The sequence below is a fragment of the Anser brachyrhynchus genome (genome assembly GCF_964034855.1).
Source record: "Anser brachyrhynchus genome assembly, chromosome: 1".
NCBI classification, from domain to species: Eukaryota; Metazoa; Chordata; class Aves; order Anseriformes; family Anatidae; genus Anser; species Anser brachyrhynchus.
Window position 1 is genome coordinate 189,191,694 of NC_137694.1, and position 6,908 is coordinate 189,198,601.

Below are 6,908 nucleotides of genomic sequence, written 5' to 3' on the forward strand. Positions count from 1 at the left end.
AGTCATTGATTCTTGTTATTCCTTTCTCTGGTAGATTAAAGAGCTCTTTAGTACTCACTATTTTCTCCCTGGGAAGGTGCTCTTACCCTGTAATCAAGTTACTTCTCAATCTTTTTTTTTCCTTTTTTTTTTTCTTAAGCAGATTGAGCTTTTTATGGATTTCATTGTATTTTTTTTCACATTCTTGGATGATTTTTGTCTCTTTTCTACTCCTTCTCTAATTTTTCTATTAAAAAACAGAGATATAAAACTGTATTTTACTAGTCACATACACAGAAGTAAAATTACTTCGCTAGTTACTCCTGTGTTTGTATGGTCAGAAATTGATGATGTTGAAGGTTGAGTAAAATAAACATGCATTTAGTATGACTTCAATACATCTGGATGTGTAATTATCGGAGAACAGAAAAGGATAGATCATTTTAAAAACATGGAAATGCTTCATAAACTTCTGAAAGGCTACTGATTCACAAAAAGTGGATGAGCAGAAGACGCTGCAAAAGTATTTGTGTTTTTGCTGAGGTTTTTGAGGAGATAAAAGTGAAATTAAATCTCTTTAAAAAAAGAAAGGGTAATACATCAAAAGTGTAGGTACTGTAGCTTACACGATAATACGTATTTTTCTTGCCAAAATTTTGTAGGATTGAATGCAAACCCTTTGTGAGTGACAGAGTGCCTGGGCCACAGGAAATAAATGAGTGGATGTGAATATATGCCTCCTTTACAGCCAATTGATTCCGTGAGTAGTCAGTTGCTTATATTTGGAAATCCTAGAACAGTTACATGATCTAAATGATATGCTGCAATAGAAGAATGAAGATAGTATCAATAATTTCTTTTGTTATAAAAGTAATCACCATTATGCCCTATAACAGTTCAAACAAAATCCACAGCTTCAAAGAGATTCTTGAAAGTTCTGCTACTGCTATTCTTTTTCATTTTTATTCATACTTCAGGAAGAGGTTGAATTAAATTTACCTTACAGAGACTCACCAGATGCCTGTGTGGTCAAAGCATTCTTGATCTACCCAATGGCTTTCATGCGTATCATGCTATCAGCATCTGAATGGAATCCACACTCCCAGATCCATGCTTATCCATCACGGAAACCATCATATTTTCAAGAAATTGAGCCAGGGACTATTTAAACTGTCAGTGCTGCAGGTCAGTTTAATGCAAATTTCTCTATGTTTTGTCTTACACAAATGTGAGGTCACCACATTTGCCTTCTGTCCAAACTGACTTGCTTTTTGACTTCTAAAAGAGTGCCTTTACTTTGTGGCAGTGAAAGTCGAGGCATGTTCAATAAAAGATCTTTAGTTTTGTTGAAACAAATCAGTTCATGGAAACATGATAAATAAGGAAAATTAAAATAATGTACAAGATTTAAGCTGAAGCTCCTGAAAAGAGAGTAAAGGTGACTAAGGACAGAAAAGAAAGCCAAATGGTCTAAGAACGTACTAATATAAATAGATGCTACAATTTTGTGTTAACCAAAAAGTTACCTAGCAAAGCTACCAAAATGTTATTTGGTAGATTTTGATAGTGCAGGATGATTTAAGGTAGAATTGTCCCCCTGCAATTATGAGCCCCCAGAGCCATTTTCAAAACAGCTATCTGTTCCTGGACAGAGATGAGAGAAGTGGGCATTCCCTTGAATGCTTTTGGGTACCCCAGGATTAGTCAGTATAAAGGATGTCATTTCTTACATCCTAGATTGCCTCAGTTTCTTCTCCCACGTCCTGGACTAGGACCCTTAAATAAAGGGAGATGATGGATCTGTGGAAAAAAAAAAAATAATCATAGAACCAGAATAATTATGATAGAAAGTGGAGACGGTCTCCATAAGCGTGCTAACATGACTTCATTTACTTGAAACAACCATGTAAGAGATTGATCCTCCTTCCTGAACTAATAACACTGGGACAGCATATTGTGGTAGATGTTTGAAAAATGCAGCTCCCACTGGAGTATAATACATACAGGATAACTATTCTGGAAGTTGGGAGGAGAGGAATAGTGTCAAGAAAGTTATTTTCTCTGTAAACAATGCTAATGGTGAGGGTTTGTTGAGCAGGTACAGCTGCCACAGTGCATTTTCCAGCTTATCTCTGCATAGGAGTGTGTGGGAAAGGAGAGAAAGGGGAACAGAAAGAAGAGAGGTGGAGAAAGGATAACAGTTTTTTGAGGCTTCTTGTGCTCTTTCAGGGTATGTTCTTTGCCCTTCTTAAGCGATTCACTCTCTGGTTTTAAAACTGCTAACTGAGGACTGTCCCACTGCTGTGAGCCCTGATGCTGTGTGGAGCTCGGAGACATCTTTAGGCTGCATGCCATATGCTCTCTACAATGCATATTGCAGCCCAGGTTGGTGGATGGAAATGCCTCCTTAAAGACTTCATTCCTAAAAGCCTGTCATCTGTATAAGAGAACCTGTGTGGTATTGCTTTCTTCGTATACGTTTTTGTCATGTTTGAAGACGCTTTCAAGATCCTTTTCTCTGTCAAGACAGCTGCAGCTTGAGAAAAGTTGTAGGGAGGGGGGTAGGAAATGTTATTCTCTAAGTAGAGCCCACAGGTGACTTTCATAGCAGTCCTAACAGTCGTAGTAGAGCATGCCATAGGTGTTTGATCACTGCGAGTCCTAGAGTGCCAGTAAAACAGTAACCAAACACTTGTGGTTTTTTTTTTCTTCTTTTTTTCTCTCTATAAGGGTGGCTTTTGATATTTTGCATGCAGTGTAGACATCGCTGTGGATCCTGTGTAGTTACCAGGAAGAGTAATGCGTGATGCATCCCCTATTTCTTTGGATATCAGCATCCCATAAAGTCACATTATTTTTCCGCCTTGCAGAGGTGATGCTGTGCTAGGATTTCTAATATCGGGAACGGTGCTGGTGTTAAGGTGTTTGCTACATGTTCAGAAGTGGATGGTTTAGCCTGAACTGCAGATGTGGATAGAGTCCTGTATGAAGGATCAGAGTAAAGGTCAGAGCGATGTTTGCATATTTTGTGTTTTCACAAAGCATACACATGAGATAATAGTAACTCTGTCCCAGTGCTGTACCTGGCTCAAGGAATCTTCACAAGGTAACATCCCAAATGAGATGGAACGGGTCTTTTTGAATGTTCTGGACTGGATAAAACAGGAAGGAAAAAAATATCTGATATTTTTCACCTGAGGCCTGCTTGAATTCTGCCTGTTCAGGTGTTGAAGTCTAACGGTAGTGTCAGCATCAGGGGCTTACCTGCCTCTGCACTGGACTGAGGGAGACTGAGTACTACCACCTTTAGAGGAGATTGTCCATGAACGTGGGCAGCAGCATCTTGGGCTCATTACAGGGAAACACTGCAGCTGATAATTTTTACCTTGGTGGCGGACTTGAGTGTACAGTCACATAAGTGGCCAGGAGATTTTGGAGAGGAATTGAATATTGATGCAATGGTTGCAGAAAGTTGAAGAGATAAGTGGATGTTGCAGTGCAAGTTTTGCTCTCAGCAAAGCAAATATCTTAACAGGTCAGCAATTTCAGAGACAGTGCAGTCCTGGAAGAACATTTCTTGAACTCCTTTTTGCTGTTGGAGCCGAACACAGTTCCCATCTGTCTGAAACTGCATTGTGAGCTTCACAGAAGCACTTAAAGAAGTTACGTGCTTATACATAAGGAGTAAGATGCTAAAGGAATCACATCATAATGGTAAATAATTTCCATTACTGTTACCATGAAATTGTTGCTATCTGTACACATTTTCACTGTGAAAAAATGTGTGTAGTGTAATGATCATCAGAAGAAAAGTTCATAATTAATGTATCTTCATCAGTTTTGCCCACTTTGTGAGCTCAACAGTGGGCATAGACCTGGCCTATGAAATATGTTTTCTTGGATACTTAATGTACCTGTTAATTCCTCAGAAAACTTACGGATATAAATGTTGTTCATGGTACGGAAAAGAACACCGTGTAAGTACTGGCCGTGATTTGAGATCAGCTCTAGAAATGATGGAATTGTCTGCAGGGCTCACATGTCAACAAAAATCAGCTGGTTTGCAAATGAAGCACGGTAAGGAAATTACTGCAGCAGCACCAGTCCCATCGCTGCTCCTAGCTGCCTCTCCCAGAGAGGAGACTTCATTTAGTTATCTGAGGTTACCTTGTTTGTCTGCTCCTTCTCCTCAGTTACCACTTACTCACACATCTAGAACAGCCAGCTGCCCGTCGGCATTGAAAGGACACGTGGCCTTCTGGAACCCTGTTCTCTAGGTAATGCTCGCTAATAAAAGGGAGCCAGCGATATATGCAGATTACTTTACGCACTCTGAACAAATCCTGCTGGAAAGGTAAAGCAGAGCACATTCCATGCATCGTGACTGTTTGCAGACATGCTCCGTCTCCTTGCTTTGAATGGAAGTCTCCTTCAGAAATAGGGAAATATTTAAAGTATCTCTTGTAGATTTCAAATAAGACGTTGGAGGGGGGAAAAATGGTTATAAAAGTCTGCATCTGATAAGCAGCTGGGAATTGTGTTCATATGGGCTGTAGAGAGGCTGGCACTGCAGCTTCAGAAGAAAGGGAAAATATGGGCTGTGCTTTTTCAGAGTGCACTGCGAACAGCCTAACCCTCTGTATAACTGGAAGTGCTCTCAAAGAATGACAGCCTAAATCCCCAGCAGCTCCATCCTAAGTACATGTGGCCAGGTGCCCTGTCTCTGCAGATGTTTTGCTCACATTTTGAGCTGAAAATGTAACATTTTTTGTCGAGAAAGGCTTTCAGATCTCATTAAAAATAGCCTAGTGGTGGCTTTGGATTTGGCTGACAAGCTAGTTGTTGTGGTGCCAATTTAGATATAATACACTCTTAATTTTGATCTGAAGAAACAAGGCTCTTTTTGCTCAGTAGGGAGGACAGAGTGACAAAATCCGGAGTTCCAGTGACGACACTGAATCTCTTTATTGTCAGAGCAAGCTAGGAAATCATCTGCCTGCCAGCCAAAAATGCTGGGGAGTAGGCAGTGTTCCTGACAGAAAGCAAAAACTGCGTAAGAAGGTGGTGGCATGGCCCAGTAAGTTTCTTCTTACCCCAGGGGGAAGTGTGCTTCCCCATCCTGTGGTGTTCCTGTGTCTTATATGGAGTTGATGCAAGTTCCTTCTCTCACCTCTGTCAGCAACCACAGAGCTTCGAGCAAGACTTTCGGAGGCCTCACTTGTCACATAGTTCGGCTTCCTTGAAAATTCTGTTGGGCAAAGAGGAATCTCACCAGGGTGTTTCACAAAGTCATTTTGGGAGCTGGGAGGGGAGCAGATGCCCCCTCTGTCTCTCTCTCTGGATTAGTGTCAGTCAGATGGTTGCTGTAGTCTGCTCCATTGTTGCCTGGCTTTGCTGGAAGTCTTCAGTTATGAACTACACAGAGGATGTTCTGAAGTAGGAGCGTAATTTTAAGTAAATAAAATAAAAATCTATTTTCATCTTCATTTAATCGGAACTTTTCTGTTATTACTTGAAACACACTGTTTAGAAGAACAGTTCTCTCGCTGGAGAAGCCTTTCTCTCAATTCTGTGCCTTCTCTCTAAAGAGGATGGAAAACAAAAGGATGTTTTCAAAACCAGTTATGAATATATGGTATATATTTCCAAGTACAGGTTGCCTTGCACGGAATAGTATTTGAGTCAATAAACTCCTTACGAACATTTCTACTAGTTTTCAATAACTAGCTACAAGGGATGTTGTAAAAATTGAAGTATGTGAAAACATACATATAATAGAAAACATGATCTTACTCTTTCTTTGCAGTACAGCATCCAATCCATGTGACTTTTCCCAAAGTATGCTGTAGTTTGCAAAACATCAAAATTACTAAATCGGGATTTTGAAACTTCCTGTGCAGCTACTTACTTTTTTTTCCAGAGCAATCATGTTGTGATGTTATGACACGAATGTTCTGGGGACAAAGCCTCTTTGCGTGAAGTCTGAGGTGGCTCGTGTTATCCAAGTGATCGTGATGACTGCACCTGTCATATGGATTGTAATTTGAAGCAGATTTTGACTTCAATAGCTTGCAGAAGAAGGCATGTTTGTAAAGGATTGAAAGGGATGTGGCACAGCATGAACAAGAGAAGAAACATGTACTGCTTCCGTAAAAAATGCTAGAGTCTGCAGCTGATGAGTAAATTCTTTTTTATTTCTGTAGTCAAGGGCAGCAGAAGAAAGCCACCGGAGTATGGAAACCTGTACAGGCCTCGCGATAAAAATAGTGGAAATGAGGGAAAACCTGTACCAAAATGTCGTGCCATTAAAATCTCCTCATTGCTCACCTTCTTCTAAATTGTTGGCTCTAGACAACAGCTGGAAATAAATGTTTCTAATTCCTTCCAGGTTTTCACAGAAGAAACTTTAAAGAAGTTCAGTATGTGTAAAGTTATCGGCTGCCGCGCACTAGGCCAAGTACATGTTCATGCTTTTTACAGTTTTTCTCTGCACTCTATTCTGTGCAAAGGCAAGGTTTAAACTTCAAGACGTAAAACAGACAAAAAAGAAAAGGACCTTCCTTGAGACAGAAAGTGCCAAGTGCCTACTGGGAGGTGGTTTACATCTTGTGAGGCTGAACGGCTTAGCTTGCTGTATTTTAACATGTGTTGCCAGCCTCCTAAACTAGAACCTATTGTGGCCTGTACAGAACCTATATATCCTTCCGTGGGACGTAATGGTGCTGTGTGTAAAAGTATATTGAAAGAAGTAAGGCAGTAAAGAAAAAAATTGCAGTTTGTTTCTCATCACCTAATATAATGGAAAGGTCAGTGTGATGCTGGGACCAGTCATCGACAGGTAGCACGCTGGGGCCTGACGTTGTGTGGAGTTAAGGCTGTCACCACACTCCATCCTACGTGGTAACTCCTCCTCATGGAGCAGCATCTGA